We start from the raw sequence: 25304 nt of genomic DNA, 5'->3' as shown, positions 1-25304 counted from the left end.
CACCAGCCTCCTCCTTGTGTCGCTTTCCATTTTAATTACGGCTTAAGACCACGTCAGCTTGCTTTGGCACAGGAATGTTGCCTTAGGTAAAATTGCTTTCAGTCTATCCCCATATACCTATAAAGGCTCATTTCTTTCACCCTCCCCTTTCACTACGATGCATTTGTCCACAATTCCTCCCTATTTGCTACCAAAGGTATGTGTGGTATACTTACAGTCAGCCATTTTATATACAAGGTTGAATTCAAAGTCTAACATTTATGTACTATAAAGCCATAAAAAATCCCTCTGTGTAAAATAAAATGTAGAATTCAATGGCTTGCTGTTGCTCCTAAGGGGACAATGGTGGCACAAAATAATGATACATCATTAGTGTTTTAAATCTCATAATAGAGTAAACTATTGAGTTTTTAATATGTTTAATATGTAGAGAATAGATTTCAGACAGAGTGAGTTTTTACTCCCTCTTTTTACATCAATTTTCTCCTCACTATTCCCTCCTTTCTTTCCAACAATTATAATGATGAACTGTGCCGGCAGCAGTACAAGTCACTGAATTTGTGAGATGTCATCTTAAACAGGGGTAGAATGAGTCACTTGGGCAACAGAGAAAAGAAATGAAAGAAGAGGTGTGGTGTGTTCAAACCTGGTGTGGATTACCATTAAAGTTCATTGTTTTTGAAGGGAAAGATTAGCAAAGAAAGAGACATAAAAAGAATTTGCTACATGTATATAGAATAACAGAAGGAATTATTTAGAGTAAGGAGTACCAGACCACCTATGTAGCTGTTTAGTATCCTGTTTCAAGAGACCAGCAATGAACCGAATATCAATGAAAAGTAAACCTTTTTTTATTAAGCAGATGTGTCTATTTATCTTTCATTAGCATCACCCTGAGTTGATCCATACACAAAGAAGAGGATCCAGTTAAGATTACCTGTTCACTTAACTTGTCTTATTGTCAAACTGATGTTTGAAATGCTGCAAAATGTAAAATGCAAAATGTAAAAGTGTGTGTTTCCATTAGCTCTACTGAGGTAAATGAATTGGCTTCCTAAAATGTAGAGACTGTAGAGACTACAGTACACACCAAGAGCAAAGGTGTAAAATATTCAGAAACTTGAATTAAACTATAAATACAAGGCAAGATGTTATCCTCCTTTGCTGCCTGCTGATGTCATAACATCCAAGGATGGAAACAAAGACATGCTCTAAGTAATAATGTAATTCAGTACCTAATGGTGACACAACCACGGGTATTTTATATTTAACTTAGTGGGTGAGTGAATGCATCTATCTTACTATTTATCACATAATTTGCCATGAAAGACATTTTGTCACTGGGTTTTTCATTCCTATTTGGCTTTTCTCATTCACTGCCGACACAGAATGCACATAAATCCACTTATACTGTATGGAAACCCAGACAGAGTCTCACAGACCGTTGAGAAGATTTGGAGACAGGTGCAAATGGTGCTCTCTGTCTTATTGCTTTGCTGTTGCTCTTTTCAGTGAAAGGAAGGGAGAGGAAAGGTAGCTGCGCTAATAAGTTCAGTTCCATCCATCGGTTGCACTTGGTACGACAAGGGTTACTCCTTTGTGTGCCCCAACGTCACTCTGCCTCCCAATTACCACATTTACACACACATACACACACATACACACACACACACACACATTCATTTATATTCAGAGAGAATTTTAAATGCCCTCCATTAAATTCATAAAAGATGTATCGTCTGTTAAAACCAAAAGTGATCTTCTCACCTTTTATACATTGTTATCTATACATTAAAGAGCACATACATTATACAGTGAGGGCTGAAAATGAGCTGTCTCACTCTGGAAAGTGTCAAACCAGAGCCTTGATAATAAAAAAGGAAATGCCAGTAATACTAAGTAGAGAAAAATATTGCTGGTCAGATGGGGCATTAAGAGTATGACTGTAAAAAGGAAACTTTTAAAATGGAATAATCAGCAAAATTTATCTCAAGCAACACTGATTGAATTTCCATCACAAATAAGGGAATATGAATGAATGAGCATGAGCCTGTACTTTCTCAGTGTTTTCTCACATTATTAGCTAATAACGCATGATTAAAAAGTGGAAGTATACCAATTTGTGTGGCGTACAGTATATTAATGTGGTTTCACTGACACTACTGTACAGTTAGAGCTGTGTGCAATTTTCTTCAAAGGAGATATACGACATTAAAAATGCTAGTTTCAACAGTTTCAATGTTTACATATAATTTTCAGGTGACATTTTCAATATTCACTCCCTGAAGAACCTTAGTTGAGATAGTGGTGGGCGTTGAGAGCCTGCAGTCGAACGTCTCTGTTTGGCTGCTGGCACCTAAATGTCAACCTCTATCCTTGCAGTACTGAAGTGGAAAAGTCTGCAAAGTTGCAGCCACAAGCTGATGCCAGACAATAGCGAATGTGTCATATCATCTGTATTAATCAGCCAGTAGTCTGATTTGAGATCAGTTCATTACCTGCACACAGGGGCTCACAGAAAAGCCAGAATGGGGGAATCAAACTTGAACTCCCGCAACACCATTAAAGATAACACCCACAAAATAACTGCCAGTGTTCGTAAAGGTGACAAAACCCTGTATGTCATCCTCTAAATCCAAGATTTCCTAATTCATATTAAGGTTACATGTGTTCCCCTCCATATTCTTTGCAGCGCTGAGCCTTTTGGAGGGTCATCAGATGGTGCCTGGTGCTGTAGTCGGTTCTGAAAGCAGGAAATGCCAGGCAGATAAAGCTGCTCGACTATCGCAAACACACACACACACACACACACACACACACACACACACACACACACATACACACACACACACAGTGACATTTTAGATCTCCTCAGTGAATCTGGGACCGTAACCAACAGTTATGCTCCGAATCCAAGCCTCCCTAATTCATCTCCCTCTCTTTCACTATCTCTGAGAGCACTCCTGCCACTACCAAACTTTCAGCCCTAAAACTCATCTTCTCTGCCTATTCTGCCATTTCAAAATTACTCATGTTAACTATTCCACACGTTTTGTCTTTTGTCAAAATGGCCCTGACAAATCTGACACATCAGGCTGCCTTTGGTGGAGACCCCCTCTGAGATTAGCACTCTCTAATGAAGTCATTTGAGTCAGGCAGGCACATTCCAATCTCTGAACATCCAATCAAAAGCACCAGAGAGACTCTCTGTGCTCCAATAGATGCCAAGATGGTGATGGACAGAGGGACAAAGGCGGATAAACCGACAAAGAAACAAGATAAGTGAAAAACACATCAGTTGGGGGCCAGACAGCATTTATCTTAACCCATGTTGAATACATAAATACATAATAAATACATAAAAAATAATAGGAGACTGAAAAATGGGAGGAGTAGGAAAGGAAGGGAGGGTTGAGAGAAGGCAGGCAAGCAAAAATGAGAAAGTAAAGGAACCTGCCTTTTTCTTACACTGATGCATCTACACCCCACACACACACACACACACACACACACACACACACACACACACACAGGCTTTGTCAACAAAATAATGTGACCAATGAGAAAAAAAGGAAGGAAAACAAAGTGAGAAAGCAAAGCAAACAAGGACAACAGACAGAGACGGATTCCAGTCCACGTAACTTTGGATGAGCAGGATAGACTTTTTTTGAAGAGGTAACTGAAGTAACCAAGTTTTCTTCAGAGTCATTCAAAGAATTTGCAAAAACAAACATTTCTATATAGTGTTGACTGTGAGATACCATAAAGACCATAAAGCTTTGCATATTACAATAATTACCTGATATTCACTCCTAGGGAGCTGCACAGTGCTACAACTTAAGTAATGTGAAGACATGCTGGTGTGGTCATTTGTTGCCATTAAGATATCTACAGAATAACAGTTTCAGAACAATATTAAGAGATAAGTGTGGAAGCGAGAAAAACAGAAGAAAATTAGATATATATATATTATATAAACTATCATTATACAACACAGGATTGCATAATGAAGTGCAGCGCCATGCTACACACAAATATTCTAATATTAAAGATTAGAATAAAATAGAACAAATGATACAAAAGTAGCACAAAAGGAAGACATAAAGAAGGAAAACTAAAATTAGATTTACAAGGAAGATATACAGTTACATGTATATGAATGTACTGTAATTAATGACAATTGTAAAATGTAAGTAAGTAAATCAGCTACAAACTTTGAGTGAACAGTGCACTTTCACTGATGAAGTCTGGCTGAACGCCAATAAACTTGATCAGCATAAAGGCAAACAATCAGACAAGGCACACTGGGCAAACTAATTCCAAGCATGCCATTGGATAAGCAGTGACCGTCCACCTAGTGTCCTTGAGTGACCACAATTTACTGCACGGCTGACAGCTAACTGGCCGACTGCAGTGTCATGACAAAAACAAGAAAACACAAAGAAAGACTGCAACGAAACACGAAAGGCAGAAAAACAAAAGGCAAGAAAAGAAGCAAGCCAGAAAGAACGCAAACAAGTAAGCAAGAAAGACAGAAAATGAAAATACAGTAGAAAGAAAGCCAAGCTTAGTCAAGAGTCAAGACATGTGTGGCCCATCAAAAAGAACCCTACCGGAGGAAAAATATAAATAAAACACAATCATTAACCAGCTCTGCCACACTTAACAAGGAGCTCGGAGAGACGAGGGAGGAGGAATAAGTGGAGGGAGCCGCAGGGTTGCCGCGGCAACTGAAATTAGAACCTGGGATAACAAGAGAAATGAGAATGTGTGGGACGACCCAGGTGAGACAGACAGAGTGGGGGAAGAGAGAGACACAGAGAAAGAGACAAAGAAAAAAGATTCATAGAGAAAATAACAGACTCGCCGGCATTCTTGTGAGCACCACTTATACAACAATGAATAAAACGGCTGAACGTGTTTTCTTTTAAAGCCACAAAAAAAAGAGAGATGACAGCTCATTCAACGTAAAACATGAAGAAACCATAATTGTGCTCTCTTGTGGTGTGACTTCATCTAACCAAAACACACCGACCCATACACACTTACTGTGTTACCCATACTGCACGGTTACTGGGACTGTTTGCAAATTGCAGCCAAAATTTGATATTTATAGATGCAGTGTTCAAAATAATTCAACTTCTACTTTCAGTTATTAATTACGTTGATTTCATTTGTATAACTGATTATATTTGTATAGAGAATCACAGTAAGTCTCAAAGGGCTTTTCAACACCCACACTATAAAATTAAATGAAAAAGATGCCTTCCAACCTCAGACCCTCACTGAAAATGAGGAACAACTCCCACGAAAACTTCATTAAGAAGCTAGAATTACTGCCTCACAGTCCTATGCCTCCATTAATCAGTCATGTTGCCGTTAACATCCATGCTCCACTCATAATACTGTAGTGAAGACTTGTGTATTTTTGGGGGAAATGAAAGATTCACTTTATTGATATGTATGAGTCCAGTTCACTTAGAGACTATTTTTACAGAGGAGTGCAGAGGGCTGATAAAGAACTCCCTCACATGGTGCGGTGACAATTACCTGAAGCTCAACGTCATCAAAACCAATGAGATGGTGATGGACAACCAGAGGAACAGGAGGTCCCCTATCCTGGTTGAAGAGGAAGTGAAGAGGCTGGACTCACCTTCAGGAAGGGACAGAGCAGACTGTTCTTCCTGAGGAGACTCCTTCAGTGTGTTTCTGCAGATCTTCTATCAGTCTGTAGTAGCCAGCGCTCTGTTCTTCACAGTGGTGTGCAAGAGAGGTCAGCAGCCTCAAAAAGCTGTTAAGGAAGGCCAGCTAGGTGATCAGGTTGGAACTGGACAGTGTGGAGGCAGTGGCGGAGAGGAGGATGAGAATCAAAGCCATCTTGGATAGTCCTTCTCACCCTCTCTGCAACGAGAAGTGGCAGATGGGTAGCTCCTTCAGCCACCGGCTCATTTCACCCAGGTGTAAAACATTAATGGGAGTTGTTCCTCATCCGAGTCAAGGGTCTAAGGATAGAGGGCGTTGTGCCAGATGTAATGAAATTCTCTCCACGTGTTCATGAGAATGGGACGGACGTGACCTTTGATCACCAAAATCTAATCAGTTTTCACATTTGTACCAAATTTGAAGAAATTTCATGAGAATGGGACAGACGTACGTGCTTTCAAACCCTTAATGCCTCCGGGGCCGCAGCTGTCACCGGCGTGACGGCATAACAACGGAGGAAACCTTTGACATAGCCACTTATCAGTAAACAGCAGACATGATATACAGATGTGATTTTTACAACACTGTGATAAATTTTGAAATCACCCATCTCACCACAGCTGACAGAAATGGATTTAGCTGTGAGCAGTTATCAAGCACCTTTCTCAGTTGGCTTGGAGGTTGCCAAGAAACAGACAATGCCAACTGGAAGCTGGCAGTTCATAAGGTCTAAGCATTAAGACCTAAAAAGTCAATATTGGTCCCAAGGGAAGAGATAATTAAGGCATAAAGATCTAAAAGACTTGTCACATATGGCTGGCCAGCTGTCACATCTGTCCGTTCATATTCATGGCGGTAACAACGAGGCCTATACTAAAGCAGCAGCAGAGTATGTAATGGCTGAGCATTAAATGTCAGCTGACTGAGCTACAACTAAAGGCTCGCACAAGAAGGCACTCAGAATGAGGAGAGGCCTGGCATTTAAAACAATACACAAGCTCCACTTCTCATTTCAGACGTTCACTCCCGAGTGGGTTGTCTCACAAAGATCTATTCCCTGTGGTTCTACTTCACACATCCCTAATGGCAAGAACCAACAGAGGAGCACAGTATTGAAGAGGAAAGTATTAAACTCTGCAGAATTCCTGTAGGATTTCTGATGGAAAACAGGGTGTTGCAGTGACAATCCCTCAACTGGGGGGTGTTAAGGTGCAAACTATCAGCAAACATCCGCCCTGCTGATGTGTCAGTGAGCAAGGCACTGAACCATTTGCCTGCTCAAGGATAACTGTGAGACTGTCCTCACCAAACAAATTACATAACTGCGTGTTTATTCCAATTCTTTCAACAACCTATATATGTTTCAGTTTTTCCATTGTGAATAACGTCAAAAGACCAGCTTGGTTTCTTTTAGACATGAGTCCTATTTTTTCCTAACCATAATCAGGTCATTTTCATAGACTAAATTGGCCAAGACTGTAGAGTTGCCAAATCATAAAACCTAGCATAATTTGTCTTTGGGACAGTCATGTGTGGAATGTACTGACAAACAAACCCCTTTGTCCTTTAGGTATGAGCACTTTCTGGTCGTGCATCTAACCATGTGCTCTGGCCAAAGAAAAGAGAATTGCTCTGCAGGGATAATGAAGCTATCACTTTTATGGCCTTTGCAAACCATAGTCAGCTTATTTTGGTCCAAATTAGGGGACAAGTAGTTGCTCCGTTGCATTCATGCACTGGTTGCTTTTATGATAACCACACACAATTTTCAATTCAGCCGTGATCTATCAACAAAAGCCATGCAGGAGGCAAATTAGTCAAAACAAATCCAATTTCAGTCTGTGTCACTTCAGCTCTGCTTTGCGGACTTGCAGTCTTGGCTCTTTGTTTGCACTGAGCTTTAACACTTCTTGCCTGTTTTTTTGCAGAGTTTAGAAATGTATTGAAAAAGCATTTCACTGCATCTTGAGTGCAAATTTGCCCTTGGTTCATTTTGTTTTGCTTGGCTTTTCAAGCATGTGTGAGTACTGGCTATGAGATGACAACATCAGTCTCCTTATAGCCATAAAACCATAAAACTGCATTTCAGGGTCATGTCTTGTGATGAAGGTCTAACTCCTAACAAACTGCCTTGCTGTTCACTTGAGGTCCACATTTTCAGATGTCTCTGAGACATAGCCATTGCTCTTACCTGTCTGGATGAAAGCAACTAAAAGCACATGGATTCAAATACACATTTAAAAACTGACTGGTGTAAATGCACCCTGGCTTAGAGTACAAACTGGGACAGATCTAGTGAGCTGGGTTTGGTTGGGTGTATTATGAGCGTCCCCCTGGGATCTGCTCTGCCCTGCGGATTTCAATGTGTTGGGATGTGGTTGTGTGTGGCAGGCAGCTGGCAGTAGTGACTGACAGGTCAGGTGAGCGCCGTGGTCTGCTCAGGCGTGCAGATCCAGCTCCTCTGACTGATCTGAAGTGGCTTCAATTAACTGGAGCAGCCAAGTGTGAGGGAGGGGACTGGGGGGGATGGGCCCCAGACAAGCCTGCTGACAGATTTGGGGGGGGTGAGATGAGTGGGGCCGTCTGACAGGTCCTCCAATGCCCCAACAACTCCAACCTTTCTCCATCTCCTCTTAGCTAATTACTAAGTATCCATATGGAGACACTTGTCACTGTGATCACAGCAAATTGGCTGTAACTGCAGGGTCAGCAAGGACTGTCTTTCACTCGCGTATGCAGACATACGCACAGGGGACACACACCAAGTCTTGCAGAAAAACAAAACACACACAATAGTTTTCATCTTTTTCAATACTGAAACTATTTTGAGTTTCCTGAGAGAACAGAAATTAAGTCCCAGCCAGGAAATCCAATATCACAGGCACAGGCGTACATCTGCAAAACCATATTCGTGTTGATTCTGCATGATGCTCCGTCTGTATGATAATATAGAATGGAGGTGATTAAAATATCCCAGCATTTCTCAACAAATCCTACACACAGATTTAATTTTCATGGATATATGCAGCAACGTTGATGTCAGAAGGCACTGCCAAGTGAAATGTTAGTTTCACTTTGAATATAAGAAGGTAAATCACACTCCAAATGTGGGAACATGGAGAATAGATTTGAACTGAGTCGTGGAATTTCTCATATCTCCACATTTGCTCTACTTTTACCTTTTAAAGCAAAAGGAGAGCTTCTTCACTTTGTTAAACATTTTATGAAACACTGAAACAGCAGACAAACCTGTACACACCAGCAGGCCAATATGTCACATCAATAATGCACTATTATTTACTATTTTCTCCTCTCAGCACACAAAAATGTGATTCTTATGGCCTCTAACAGAATAGAGTGTGTTATTTTACACTATCTTTTCATCTAGCTTTTGCTCTTGCATTCTTGCTTTCTTGCTTTCTTGCTTTCTTGCTGTTCTTGCTAGTTTTACAATACCTAATTAACATGGAAAGTTTTTGGGGTAGGCGTGAAACACACAGGCCAACGTAATTTCCCCTGAAGGATATATTTTATTGGTTTTTTTTTTGGCCTCTCATGTTAGCACATCCTCCATGCCTAAGCCCTCATTTCCCCTTCTAAAACCTGATCTCCTTCCTCTTTTCTCACTCTTAAGTCTTTTATTAGAACTGGGTGCAATTTCCACTTTTAAATGACGGCTGAATACTACCTAAAAGTTCTTACCCAGCTGCCATTTATGTGATCAAGTGTCTGCTGCATCCTCTGTTCTCTTCCCTATTTGGTATTCCTCCACTAGTAGCCTCTAGATCTTCTGTCACCTTCATTCTTTTTGAAGGTTTGTGTTTTCTATTCATACCATCTACCTTATTTCTCATTCTGGACCATCAATTTCCTCTTACCCACTATTTGGTTCAACGCTAGCCATCTGAGAATAGTTTTGTGCATCTTAAAAAGCAAAACAAAATGTAGTTTGCTGGAGAGAAACTACTGAACTACAACATGGCAACTTATTATTGTCCATGACATGTCTGCACCTGCAGAACAGCAGAAGTACATTATCAAAGACAACTTTAATGCCATGTAGAATTCTATTGCAATACTGGTCTGTATGCCTTGGCTGACAAACCAGTGCAGAACACATGGCACCAGGGACATTGCAATATTTATGAATTCACTAGTTATAAGGTTATGATTTAAGACACTTAATTTAGGCCTTGATTTTTTTTAAAGACAAACGCTTTCATTTTTGCCGCGAAAATGTAACAAATGTAGGTTAAAAGTGTCTCTAACAACTGCCTATTCCAACCCGCCTCCTTCCCACACTATACTTGCCATTTCCTAATATTGGTACAGACCAACAACCCCCCTTCCCTCCCCAAGATCCTCACCCCATTTGATACTCACCTAGATCAAAGTCCCTCGCACATCTGTTCCGCTTGCTGCTGCCATGACTCGCCAGCTGGACTCTGTCCGTCAGGTCTCTCTGTCTGTAGGTGTGTCAGTACTGCATGTCTGTCCAAAGCCTGAGCTTCTTGGCAAGCTGCAAACGCAAACAGCGGAAAGAATCAACAAGACTGTAGTTGTGCGAGCAAGCGTGGGTGTGAGCCGGAGCCTTATCATATTCTTGCAAGAGACTCCTTGTCAAGTTGACTGTTTGTGTGCGCATCTGTTATGTAGGAGACTTGAATGCAGAACATTTTTTGAGAAAGAGTGTGTGTGCTTGCGTGTGTGACAAGATATTACAAAGACACATGTTTTACGAAGACTGTGGTGAGGTTTACACTGCGAGGCGGAACAAAGTGGGACAGGGACTCCTTACGTAATTACACCCAGCATTAAAACACTAATCCAAACACAAACTGTATCTGGACTGTATCCAAACAGCAAACTAAGCCACAGGTGTAAACAGAGCCATGAATGTAATCTCATTTCCACAAATCAAATGATGGTGCTTATAGCAATAAGATTCAAAGCAGGCTTAATGCTTCCGTAATATTTCTTGGGGTATATTTACACTGACCCATAAATATGGATAAATATCTTTGTGGATATAATTCAGATGTACACACTGCATGTTAATGTGATGTAAAAAGGGCCCACAGAGACCCAAGGAACAGTACAACAACCTGACAGGACAGACGCACATTGGCACTCAACTCCAGCGTAGAGGTATGCTCTGTGAGTCTCATTAAAATCCTCCAAGTATAATTCCCTTTCAAATACCACCTCCACCTAAATAAACATGACCGAGGACGCTTACTCATACACATGGCTGCCAACCACAGATGAACAGGATTTCACAGAGCCGGCTGGTTGCATTTAGCCAACCATTATTCTAGAGAGGTGTGTGGATTGTAACAAAATGTCTAAAGCTAAACAGCCAAAATGACACTCTTTGGGCTCATAATACAGCCAATCCATAAAGATCCCTGACATTTAAGTCATTTAAACTAGGAAAAGCTTGATGATTTGAGTCAATGTTCTTTTATAACCAGCTCATAAAGTACAGAGCTGCATTTTAAAACAGGCGTGAATGACTTGAAACTACGGCAATAGCTACAGAAAAGTGAATCACAAGTTGCCTCAGAAGTTACATAAATTCTGACATTAACCAAATCACTAAACACTAACTCACATTAGGTACAGACATATTGAACATAATAACAAAAAAGGCAACTGTATGCACTCGGGCTCTTTGTATTCATGACCAGCATCCTAACGGCCTGTGGGCTTTTACTTTGGGGAGAGAGGAGATTATCCACATGAATGAATGAAATATCTTAAGATCCACATGTTTACACATACATACCAAGGAAATGTCAATCAGATGCAAAATATAGACGCTGAACGCAGAAATGTCAAAAAGGGAGCCCGGCTCTGCGATGTGTGTATGGGCCCGGCACCTTCTGATCAATAGCTCACCTGAAATGAATATGTGATCGTTCTCACTGTCTCAACAAAGCAGAAGTAAGCTCCAAACTTGACAACAAAACAGACACAACCAGGATCAATAGGCCCTATTTAAAACTCTATTAAAAGGTCCAGTGTGTAACATTAAGGAGGAACTATTGGCGGAAATTAAATATTCATACATATATTTTAATTAGTGTTCACCTGAAAATAAGTGTTTTCATTACTTCAGAATGAGACATTTCCAAAACTGTTTCCAAACCTTTCTTTTTTATAATATTGTTAATTTAATATTTTGGGGTATCGAACTGATAGTCAGTTAGTCTGAGGACCTTCAAAAAGACTTATGATGGTCACTTTTTTTACTATTTCTTTCACATTTTATAGACTATGGAATGAATTAAGGCCGGCTGCTTTGGGTCACTCTCAGCGCTCTAATTGTTTTTGGCTACAGGAGGTAGTGAGCGGACAGACAAAGTTAGCTCATTGAAAATGACCACCATGTTCTATAGTAGCCCAGAAGGGACAACCTAAACACTGGCACTAGATAGGGGTCACCATAGTTTCTCCTTCGAGTTTGGAAAGGGAGGGAGAAGTGAGGGAGTTGCGATCTGCAACTACACCACTAGGTGCCACTAAATCTCACACACTGGACCTTTAAAAGATGATAATAAGTCAGTGTGGTGTTCACAGCTTTGCTAGCTCCCTCCCTCTCAGCAAATTCAGCACAGCAATGACAATACCCTCAACTTTAACACTGTCTCCTTCCTTCCTTCCTCAGAGTTCCACTGAACTGAAAATGGTCATCATTTCTGTAGTCTATTCTGTGTCCAATATTCACACAGGTCAGACGTGTGATACTGGGTTGTGACCACAGGAAATGAGGTATGACCTGGAGCTTGTAACAACCCCATCAACGCTTTGGATAAGCAGGATGGGACTCGGCCTTGATGCCCTTCCTGTCTTCTCTGTCCTGTGTCGTTTGCCCTTCTCTGACTCTGGCAGTCTCAAGTGGTCAGTTAAGACAACGACGGATGACAAAAGACAATCCAACCAGTCCTGCCACCAAGGCCTGACTGGTTGACCTTAGAAGTATCATGAGACACCATGGTTTGTCTGAAGAAGAAAAAAAGAAAAGGAGGATGGAGCTGCCAGACAGGGAGGTGGGAAACAAAAATACAAGAGCAGGGAAAATAGAAAGCAGAAAAATGAAGAGCAGACAAGACACAGAGGGGAGATGGGCAGGATGAAAGATAGGTCGATGTACAACAGGCTGATGAAATAGAGCAAGAAAGACAGAGGAAGAAAGGAGGGGAACAGGAGCTCAAACAATAGTCAGGAAACAAAAAATGGAGACACACGAAAGGAGTAGAAGACAAATTAAGCAGAGGGCAGAGAGGGACACGAAGAGATGGGGGTAGCCCAAAGAATAAAAAAATGTCAGACTCAATTCATCTCTCAAAAGAGGGGAGAATTAAGGAGGAAGAATAAAGCCATGCTCCTCTCCATCTCAGCGCTCCTAAAACCTGCACAGACTTAAAAAGACCAATATGTAGAAAGGAACAAAACGCCAGGGGGGTTACATCAAGCGCTTCACTACATTCAAAAAGAGCCGCAGAGGAAGAATAACTGACACAATTAAGAGCATAACTGTCATCACAGCCAATCAACCCAGTGCCGCCCACACGCCGCCACTGAGCAATAGACCCATCATGAAGGGCTTCTAATTCCCCCTGGCAATGCAACACTGACTACTAATAGTGAATACCAGATACCTTACAGGCTTAAAGGCTACAGCATTCTAATGCAACAAAAACAGGAGACACACAAATGTACAAAAGCGTTCCATCAAACAATGTTCCTGCCTCCTTTGCATTCTGAGAGAAAAGCTGACATTTAAATATAATCCTGCTGACATGCAAACTAAGCACAGCCGATTCCATAACCCATGTGTGCATCAAGAAAAAAAAGAATGATGTGTGAATCTGAAACCAATCACAGGTGGATGCGTGCTCTCACTCAATAAAATACAAACTCAATTTAATGAGCTCTCAAGCTCCTCCACAGTGGCATTTCCTCTTCCATATCTCCATCTTTTTACAACTATCATTCACCCTACCTCCATTTTTCTTCCCCCCCACTACCGCCTGCCTTCCCTCCGCCTGCCCTCACTCAGTTTTTCATTCTAAATCCACTTCTCTGCCTCCATCTTTTTCTCGCTCCATCCAAAACAACAGCCATTCCAGAAAGAGGGCCATCAATCTTCTTCAATGAGACCAGAGTGCGAGAGACTGCCAAGGCTACAGCGGATTACTATCTCTCCTTACCCCCACTCAACACTGGATAACGTATAGAAGGAGAGAATGGGCAGACAGAGAGGCAGGGAGGGTCGAGAGTGAGTCAAAAAAACAATCTTAGATAGCAGGTGGACGCATTAGATCTTAAAAGCCTCAAACCCCTGTCAACAGCGGAGGCTTGTCAAGTAAAGAAGCACAGCAGCTGAATAAAAACGTAGAAACTCTAATCCTAACTGGCAACTCCAAACCTGACCCTTGATTTATTTCCACAGAGAGCTCCGCTAATGGAAAGGCATGAGCTACTCTGCAGCTTTCATCTCCTGTAAAAAGCTGGCTTTGATGAAGGACTGGAATTCGATGGTCATTATTATAAATGTTTCATTGTGAAATAAATGATTATTTTTCAATTAATATATTAATCTGTCAATCTGCCAGCTCCAGCTCCAGGTCCAAGGTGAAATTGCAAAGGTTTGTGCTTGTTAACAATTATCAAAATGTTGCTACTTAATTTTACTTCCATGGACTAATCAATTTATTGACTAACTGTTAGAGCTGAGGTTCTACGGCATTTTATCAAATCTGAATTGAGCAGCAAATCTGCTTCCTGAATAAAAATAGTTCGAATCTCCAGAGCGCCCAGATAGCTCACCTGCTAGAGCTGGCACCCCATGTACCAAGGCAATAGCAGCCCCAAAAGATATTTAAAATAAATACATTTGAATTTCTACAATTCAAGAAATAAAATTAAAATATTTGTATTTAACTTTTGTTGGCTGAGAAGGCAGAAGCACTTTTAATCATAGCTTAATTAATGTTCACAACCTGCAGCTCCAACCTGTTGATTAAATGTACCAGACACAATGGAATAACAGGCACAGCCCTGTTTACGTACCTTTTCTGATACTTAATACAATCAGTGTTCAGTATTCACTTAGTCCTACTCAGCCTAATTAAAACTTGTATGAAATATTTTGAGTCAGCTTTGTAAAGTCTGAAAAACCTTGAGACAAACACTTTAAGTCATTTCAGCTTGGGCTTGGAGACTTTGCACACTTTAGTTTTTCACAGGATACTTGTTCAAAATGCTGGTCCTGACTCATAACTATTATTTTTATAGGCTTGAGATGTTGACATGATATCCGTTAAGCAAGAAGATTCATGGGAAAATAGATAGATCCATTCTCCAGAGGAGAGTCAGCACTCGGTACTGTTGCTCTCTACTGGTCGAGTTTAACAAGACCAATAGTGTCCTTTACAGCGGTGTGAAGCATGAGCATTTTGGTCACATACGCCAGTCAAAATTGAAGTGTGCAAATGTGAAAATTAATTTGGGCAAGTGAATGAATTCTGACACAGAGGTTGACAAAATAAACAGATTTGCTAAACTCCAACAATAGCAAATCTGTCATCTCTCCTCTCTCTCTTTCATGCTGGGGAAGAGCTTTTCTATGTAACGTTCAGGTAGTAAAGCCTCATATTTAGCCAACGCTGTCACTTCTGCTGGTTAAAATAACACACATCCCCAGCAGCAGCTGTGGCTAGTTAATTCTGAGTGTAACTCAATGACACGCCAAAGTTAAACTCCTCTGTTGTCTGGTTAAAGCGCTCTCTGCAAGCCAGTGTCTGTACCCGACCAAAGATCATTTGTGAGGAAAGAAACTCCAAAAAGCAAAAGAGTGATAAATCTTCTCTCTACGTCAGTTTCAGGAGTTGTATATTCTCCCAGCAAAACTTTCTTTCATATCATATCTATAATTTAAGCTTATAACCCCATTATTTCGATGTACCAGCCTATATATTCAACCAACATTTAGGTAAGTGTTAAAATGAGACGCTTAGCGAGGGTGAAAAGGGAAAAAGAGTTTATTGAGAGACTTGTTAGAGTTAAGCAAATCTGTGTTTTTTGTGGAACCAGATCCAACCATGCTGAGGGTTTCACAGGCATGTATGTGAATAAATAGAAAGGAGGTGGGGAACATGATGGAGTAGCTGATGTTTTTCTCATGTACTTGACACCCCAAGCAAACAGTTTTTAGTGTGTTTGTCGTAGAAGGTGTTATAACCTAAATGTGCAGCTGTGTGATGTTTAAAGACTTAAGAAAGTGTGTCAACGTGTGTCAACGTGTTTGTGACGGAGCCTTGACACTCACAAAGGTGGAAAAGCCAGAGCCGTGACCTTGCAGCCGAGAGGGGTTTTTAATGAGTCGCCTCACTGCCCTGTGTGTTGCAGTGGCAATAATACACGCAGTGCATCCAAACAGCAGTAAATCCAAGGCCAAACGTGTAGGTCTGAGAATAGGGACGGGATACATGGGAAAGTGTGGAGGAGAGATTCTGCATAGAAAATTCTCCTTTTAGCAGCTAACAAAAGTGCGGTGCAGCAATGGCTCTGTGATCTCTTATTACTTATACAACATGGTCTTCTCAAGCAACCATGTTCAATCCAAGGACACAATAAAACCACCAAGCCTGCTCTGACAGCTACATCCACAATTGAACATGATAGGGCTAATCACTACGCAGCTTTCTGGATGAGGAGAACTTACATGGGGGAGTTTTGTCAGGCATAATAAACTCTCCTTGCGTTGTCACAGCACTGTTGAGGAGGAAGGTTAAACTTAGAGCTGTCTGTAAAGCTGTCCCTCAGCAGCAGCAGTGCTCTGGCTGGGGATCAGCTTAGTGTGGCTTCTTTTGGGCCTCTGGGCCACACAGCGACGAAGAGGAGGAGGAGGCAGCAGTGGGGCTCAGCCTGGCGCTAAAGACTTTGACACTAACATAATCACTGATAATTGATTCAGCTGGTGAGGAAGGTGTAACATTAAAGGATAAAAAAGGCAGCAGTGGTGGCAGCACAGCGCCGGGGCTTAATGTGAGCTGATGGGGCCGACGCTTCCTGTCACACGCCGTCTAATCACACAAGAAGTGAAGATTCTGAAGACACATATCATCAAATCACTAGCAGCCCTGGAAACCGCTCAGCACCCTCAAAGAGGCTTTGATCAGCAGCGGGCCAAGAAAAGCGAGGGGCCACACAGGCCAAGGACGACGGAGAGACGGAGGAGGGTGGAAAAAAGACAAGCAACCTTCGCTGTTGCAGGACGGCCCTGAGATATCAACAGGGTATCAGTAACTAACACCCAAGGGTTATACAGCATTCCAACGTATGGAGCTTAACGTAGGCAATAACTTTGTCCAGTCCAGTAACCCTAATAAATATGGGCAGAGTCGATTTTACTTCCATGTGATTTTATTCAAATGGGGTTCTGAGGGGGCTCCGACTTGATGTTTGATGCTGCTGATAGGGTTAAAACAGTAAAAAAAAAAAAAAAAAACACAGTTTCACAATACACGATATCACAGAGAGGGGTTTTTTGGTCAAACAAACACTTTATTTTCACAAGATATTATTTCCAATAACACTAACACTAACACTAATACGGTAGAATTAAATTTTTTTTAATATATTAATACAGTGGAAGCTAATATACACGTATTATAACTGCTGATCAGCAGCTGTTGAACATTGAAAAAAAAGCTGAACTGATGACTGAAAATGAGTCAGCAACTATATTAATAGTAATACTAGTTTAATTATTAAGTCACTGTAATAACAGTAAAAGTGCAGAGCAGAGTCAGTCTTGACTTTAGAGCCTATGTTGCCCTGGAAGTGATTTTCAATATATATATATATATATATGTATACACACGTGTGCATAAACATAAACATATTGGTCTATGTTGGGCTATTGAGTGCAGTGAGAAGGCAGCAAACTAAAAGTAAATGCCGCTTGTACAAAATATTCACAATTTAATCTATTTGCTTCTCACTTGCAATAACCTAAATGGAGCAAAGCAGTCAGCTAATATTGCAGTTGCACTTAACTAATGTTTATTCTCATTAGCTTATTATAAAATGACTATAATAATCTGCCAACGGTTTATTGGTAAACTGCCAACCTGTGGGAAACACTCTAAGGGCTACCTAAAATAAATTTGGAGGCCTTCTCAGTTTTTAGATGTGATAAATAAACTTTTAACCTGTTCCACCTGTGATTTGAGCACACCTGATTCTTAACATGGCATAACATGGAGCGCCAAGTCTGGTCAGCCTCACAGCTTTGTTATTAACGTGTAATGGAGACACATGAGGTAAGTCTAGTAGCGGTGACTGGGGTGTGCCTATCTGCTGAGTGAACTGATGAAGACGGAGGGCTCCCTGTAGCTTTACAGTCAGAGTGCTGATAAATTGGCCAGCCTCCACCCTTTCGCCAACTGCAGGAAGAATGTGTGTGTTCATGAGAATCAGCATGGACGCCTGCTAGACTGGAACTGACAATATTAAGTGGCAGTGTGACCGTTTTCATGAACACAGGGAGGCCAAGAGCACCTAGGAGCAGGAAGGCCTCTATTATGTCACCGAATAGTAGACATAAAAGGAGCCAGTTAGACTATCTGTCCTCCTCTACAGCACCAACAAACTCACCTTTCCCAAATTAAAGGTTGCTGGGCACAAACAGCATGAGACAGATAGACAAACACACATTTCCACCTTGTGTCGCAGACATAAACACACATCACCTCATATCGAAAATGGCTGGTGGGAGATCAAAGACTTTACAGATGTTTAGCAGAACCATAGGAGCTCCTTCAGAGTTACACTGCAGGGGTCGGATATCTCGCAGAGGAGCAAGGGAGGAAAGAAGGAGGCTGAGAGGGAAAAAAAGGGAGTAATGGCAAATAAGAGGGGGAAAAGGGGAGCAGAGAAAGCCGCAGGCTGAAGACAATGGGGAGAGAAGAGGAAGACCGGGATGATGAGTAAGTGAGAAAATGCAAATGAGAGGCTGCCGAGCAAAGTGGAAAGAGAGGAGAGAGAATGTGAGAGATTACTATTGGGACTGTGGAAAGAGAATCTAAAGAGCAGAACAAAGCTGACAACGAAAGTGTGTGTGTGTGTGTGTGTGTGTGTGTGTGTGTGTGTGTGTGTGGTGTGTGTGTGTGTGTGTGCGCGTGTGTGGGTGTGGGTGTGTGTGTGTGTTTGGGGGGGGCTGGGTTTGCACAGGAGGAAATGGTAGGGCGTGAGACGAGGACACATCATGCAGCCTTTTGCTGCTAAACTGGGCCGCATGCTTTCTCATATGTCCTTCAAAACGTAGAGCTGGCGGCTGCAGACATCACAGCACAATATGTTCCAAGAAAGGAAATGCAGGAGACACAGAAAATGACAAGATGAAGAGAGGTATAATAAAAGGAAGGATATGATCCCCAGAGAGGCGGCCCATGGCATCTGTTTGTCACAAGCCAGAAGCACAGGGAGGAAGAGGAGGAGGAGGAGGAGTGTAGGCAGCAGACTGAGAGGTAGCTCAGACTCGTTCCCTGGCTGTCCTCCACCGGCAGCTGGAGGCGAAACTTAAGCTCCGCCAGCACCCACCAGGGAGAGAGGAAAGGCCTTGGGAAGGGGTCACCCACAATCACCGACCAAAACAAAACTCAGGGACACACATTTGCATCATTAGCAGAGGAGCCCAGAGTCCCCTGATGTCTGCTCGCTGCACAACAGATCCCTCAGAAATGTGGCCACCACAGTGCACACAAACTTCCTCTGCACAATCGCCACACAGCGATGTCAGACTCCTTCATGAATATTCATATGCCTCATTAACACTCAAGTGGGGAAACACAGCATATTGCATGAGACTCCCGTTACTTGGAGAGAGAACGAGAGTTGAGGGAGGGAGAGGAAAGGGGAAGAAGAGATGGGACACATGGTGACTGTAGAAGAAGCAAAGGGGAAGAGAAACCGAGTAAGAGGCAAAGACTTCTTTTCATTGCCAGCAAACTTTTTTTTTGAATCTCAAGAGTGGAAGAGGGGGGAAAAAATGTCCTATATTGTTCCGGGAGCTGATACCCTCCTGTCGCTATTCCTTATGAAGCCAGACTAGGGCAGTATGAAAGCAGCGTCAGCAGCAGGGACAGCACAGCGGGAGTGCAGGATGGGAATTACAGACCATTTTACCCTGCAAAACCTCCAGCAATAAAAGCTTTAAAGCAGTTGCAATTTCTCTGCTAATGTCTGGTTGTGCACAATAAGTGCTTAACTGTAGGAGATGTGTGTGAATAAACCTCAGTGTAAGCTACAGGCATACGGACATTCATGCAACCCTCATCCTTGTTCGGTAACAAAACACAGCCGCACATACAGACGTACAAAGCCAGGCTGTGTTGTACTCAGACACTGATTCTGTCAGTCCACTCAGTCAGACTCTTTCTCTCTGAGCCACTTGCCAACAGACACACATGCGGACAGATACTACCACACACAGAGAGAGGATTATTTTCTCTTTATGTTGTAATGCCAGTGAATCTCTTAACAGGAACTGCCAACAGGGGAAATCTCCCATCCTGCAGCTGTGTCCTTAGAGAGAATCTGGAAACTGTAGAAACAGCAGACTCCATTTCCTTGACTTTTTCTCTGTGGCTTTGGTGACAGAAACGGCGGGCCACTCAGGGAGGAAGAGATGAGGCTCTGGCAATGCCCAAAATTCGGCTCCGCCAGAGTCACTCTGGTCCTTTAAAAGGGCACTGACAAAAACCTGCGATACCATAATTGGACCACATCTCTGGAAATCAATACCGCTGCTTACATCAGGGGTCTCCTTCATATTCCACCTTCTACACACAGTTTCTGACCAAAAAAAAAAAAAAACCCTTCAATTTCAGAACGGTATGAACATCGATTTCACAGATTTCACGATTTCACAGATCTTTCTTACTCTCCCTCTACCTCCTCTCTTTTTCCCAGTACCCCTAGCATTGACACCCAACTCCTGTCCCACTCTCAGTTGAAAGGAAACAGGAGTGGTTTCTGTTGGAGTGGTCCTTACCTGTGATTAAAATCCCTCATAAGTGACTTCTAATGGCTTTACTTCAATTGGTTTGGGACAAGGTCCTTCTACAAGAGTAGTTTCATATGTTCATAGTAACATAATTCATGAGGGCAACTACAGCTACGCCTTTTAGTGTAGTTCCTCAAATTTGTCAAAAAGGAGTAAAGACTGCAGCTACTTAACATTTTTCAACACATTAACATTTCTGTTCTTTAAATTGTTGGCTCCTTCTTTTTACTTGTTTTCAGTAATTAATCAGAAAGCAGTTAAGATTTGCATTTCCTGTGCGAAAAGTGCAACACGTATGGTTTAAAGTTTGTTATTATCTAGAGATGCAACTAACAATTATCTTCATTAATCTACCAATTACTCAAATTATCGTAATCGTCGCTGCTTCATTTTTTGAAGACTAGTCAATTAATCAACTAATTGCTTCAGCTCCATTATTTCAAAAACGGTACATTAATAACTCACTCGGGAAGCCACAATATTAAATAATCATAATACAGAATGCCTTGAAGTGTGTAATATTGTAAATATACATTGGCATACAACTATACACAGATTTGAGTAACTGAGTTATGTTGGATCCAAATCTTATATGTTGTTATTGATGTTATTGTTATGGTTACCGATGTCATTTAACATCAAAACTCCAGTTTCTGGTTTCATGGCTTTATTTCACAAACGCCCCTCAACTTTGTTGGACTGCGCCTCTCTTCACTTTTGGGTATAATACATCATTACCACTGCCTTCAACAATTTACCAAAAAACTTTATGCTTCTCAAATGCCAAATCAGACAAGATTTCAGCCATGGCAGAGGTGGACCTGGTAATCAAACCATTAGGATGGGTCATCTTTTTCCAGGCCTAAATGCCAGATATTATCAACAAAATTGGATCTGACTTTTGGGCAGTGACACTTTGAACCAACTGTTCATTAATTCACATTCAGATGGCTTCCCTGGGCCACAAGTTGTGCTGAGCAGCCTGGCATAGACCGGGGACCTGACCAGTTCAAATCGCAGGTCCAAATTCAGCATGCATGCATGATTTAAATACATCTAAATGGCAGATGGCGGTAGAGCTGACTCGTGTCTGTCTCCATGAGAAAAGCAGTGATGTTAGGGAAGCAGAGGATGAGGGTGTGTATTAGAGTGAGCAATGGCTTGGCTTGTCTTTAAGATTACTTTTCCTCTTAAAACATTCACTTCATCTGTGTCACTCCTGCTCCCAAGTTGTTATTGGAAAATAGGAAAGGTGGAAAACCATTCAATGCCGGGACTGTCTGCATCAGTCACACACTGACACACACATACACACAGAAAATACATTTCATCCTCCATATCCGAAACAGCCAATAGCACTGGCAGGCATTTGCGACCCCAATCCATATTTCAATTTCCCTCCTCTCATGCAAACTAATTCAATACTTGTTGCCTTCCCTCACAAGCGATCGGCAATGTGAGAAATGAGCTTCTTCTCATGCTGCATCTATAAAAGGCCCAATCAGAGACATTTTTGAGTGGGTCTCTGCCTATATCAATTATGTCTTAGTAGGCTGGCACACAGGCAGAATCTTGGAAGAAGCATTAGAGGATAGAAAATCGGTGCTCTGCAACATTCTCACCACACAAAATGCAGATAACTTTTCTCCCCTATTTTCTGTACTCAGAATGCATTCAACCAACATTAGTTACATTTAAAACTCACATTTTACATCACACACTCAGTGCTTACGTCAAGAGCTTAACTACTCATGTTTTCAAACCAATTAAATAAGCACAGTGGGGTATCAGTCGAATGACTAGTTCAAGTATGATATATGTAATTCGATATTTGACCCTTAAAGTGGAAATCAGCTTAAAAACCAAAATTGTACATCAATTTTTTTCTATCAGGTCCAATTTGTGAACTTGTAAAAGTCCCTCGGAAAGCCAGAAACAGACACACCAAAGCCGAAGGCTGCGATGCCATTGGCCGACACTTTTTGGAACTGATCCACCAACACAGCTCAGGAGACAGACTGGCCGTAGTGATGAGCCCAGTTTTACAGAAATTTACATATATTCTCTTAATCAAGCTCATTAGTGAGGAAAAACTCACTTTATTAACTACAATGGTTTTCGGAATGACTGAGCCACTTCCAGTGACTCTCTCCTCACAAACTAGTATCTGAAGCACTAACTGCTTTAGCATTTTACACTGTGACAACCTAGAAAAGACTTCTCCCTGCAGCGACATCAACAAAGCAATTCCCCAAAAGCACACAGCCAAATAACAATATGTGTAAATAAATACAGTATGGCTAGCTGAGTGCAGCAGAGTCAACCTGAGAAGTGGTGCAGTGCAGAAACATTTTGTTTGTCACTCTAAAGCAATCCTCACTGTTAACATGATACTACCGTCTCTTATCGATCCTTACATTCTGTCCTCTTTCGATGCCTTCTGCGTTAGATGCTGAAAATACACAAGCATGTGTTCGAGTATGTACGCACCAACATAACCGCACTTATTTAATGTTACTGAAATAGGAAAAGATGAGCAACAACACCTGCTCCAACTTAGGAGCCTGGCTGCACTTTTCCCCACAACTCTTTGGCCGTGTAAAGGGAGAAGCAGGTAATAGCGACAAATTTAGGGGCTTAAACGGCGACAGCTTTACGATGCCTGAGCGGCCTCTATGACTCCATTCCTGTCAGATTCTATTAGCTCGATCTCCACCGTGTGTTTCGATTGGCTCTTGGCCTATTCCCAGCAGCTACAGAAGCACCTCCCGTAAATAAACCAAATGGCTGCATCTTGTAGTGTATGAAGAGGGGGGCTCTGGGCAGCTGGGCACTTGTGTGTAAAGAACATCTGACAGAGTGGTTGAATAGTTTAATATACAGCACCGAGCTGAATGGACACAGTCGACTAGAGGGAGAGCTCGACACACATCAGCGTGAGAGTTTAAATTTGACTAGTGTTTAAGAAGAATACAAGCAGCCAGGCGAGAAAAGCACTTCTAAATCAAGACAAGTGGTCTCATTCCGCTCCACACACACTCCTATAAACAAAAGAAAAAGTGTGTCTATCCGCCAGCTGCCAGGTGGAAGTCTAAGGAAAGGCCACCTGTCTAATAACTGTTTTTGATGTGTACAGCTCAGCAATATGAAACTGAGCATCTGGCCTGTCCCCTCCAAACTGATCTTGTTAACAGAATGCGTATCTGTGTTCCTCTTATATAGAATTTGGGTGAACCACCCAAATAGGTTTTCCTTCCAAAAAAACATAATTTTGTGTTTATTAATTCAACCAATCTTCAGCTTCCGAATGTAATGCAGTTTTGCCACCAACTTTCAGCTACCAGATGTCCGCTTGATATTTTCATAAGGAGTACATAGTGTACCCCTCAGAATAAATCGTTTTAAAAACCAAATACCCCAAGAGTAAAACTAAATGGAATAATAAATTCTACTAACAATTATTAAAATGCAATGCTTGACAAGCTGCAGCTGAATTAGTTTTTTTATGGCCCTAAGATGGCCTTTGAAAATCATTTCCTTTCACAGATAAAAAATACTGGACTGTAGCTCAGTCTGCTAAAAGAAGAGAGGCTGGATGCACACACAATGAAATGACAATCAGCTCCTTTGAAAAGAAAAATATACATACACCAAAAGACACGTATTTAATAGTCAGTAGTGTTATAATGATATACTGTGAATACTAAATATTGTATATAGTTATATTACTGTAGCAAATGTTGTTTGTTCTTCATGGGTCTTTTTCACAAAAGACTTGTCACAGCAGGAAAAGCACAGGTGTAATTAATACCTTTAATACTGGCTTTGCTTCTTTTAAGTCTATCAGCCGTTGTCAGTGAGCCAGCATACACACAATGGAAGGGCCCTGAAACTAGTAAAGCAAAATGGAGAGCAGTCTTTATCAATATTATCAATTATACCTGTGGTTTTCCCTCTGTGTCGTGTCAAAATGCCTGCTGTGAATGAGGCTTATATTGTTTTTTTCTGTGCTGTAGTTTTTTTGTTTTTTGTTGATTCTCTTCTGGCAACACATCTGAACCCAAAATTGGACTTAAAGATTTGTAAGGTCAGCCAAAAGGAAAAGTGTTGCCTCTATGCATCTGGTGCTTAGAAATAGAAAAGGAATTACTACAGTTATCATCACACATGTTGTCCAATATTACAGCAATCACAGTCTTTGACCGCTTTGGTCATTATTGCTTTACTATTTATGTTAGGCTGTTACATCAGATGCAGGTTCACTGTGTTGGACTGTAGGCAGCGATGACTTAAAAGACCAACTGAGACCCTTCACTCAACAAAGCCCGGATGAGATAACTACAATGTTACACACTGGACTTGAGTTGTAGCACAAAACTGTTTGTACTGTGAATTAAAATCCTGGAAACAGCTGAGAGGCCTGAGAAAGGTATTTTATTTTGCAGCTCAATAAAACTTTCACACCAATACAAGTCATGAACTTATGGTTCATAAGTTTGAGAGGAACAGTGAAGTGAAAAGA

At 41.5% G+C, this 25304-nt stretch overlaps 1 protein-coding gene across 3 annotated transcripts in view; it reads right to left on the bottom strand.

Moving 5' to 3' along the window:
• Positions 1-25304, bottom strand: part of spop (speckle type BTB/POZ protein) — an 81574-nt gene that overhangs the window by 54824 nt on the left and 1446 nt on the right. For 2 of the 3 annotated variants that reach the window (XM_051388348.1, XM_051388349.1), the window contains exon 2: positions 10087-10222. The gene's annotated coding sequence lies outside the window, so the exon portion shown is untranslated. Of the gene's footprint in view, positions 1-5653; positions 5902-10086; positions 10223-25304 lie in introns of all 3 variants that reach the window. The other variant, XM_051388350.1, reaches the window with a different exon arrangement.

This window comes from Dicentrarchus labrax, unplaced genomic scaffold (assembly GCF_905237075.1).
Source record: "Dicentrarchus labrax unplaced genomic scaffold, dlabrax2021, whole genome shotgun sequence".
Lineage (NCBI taxonomy): Eukaryota > Metazoa > Chordata > Actinopteri > Moronidae > Dicentrarchus > Dicentrarchus labrax.
Note: the sequence above shows the minus strand (reverse complement) of the source record. Positions and strands in the feature narration are given on the sequence as shown.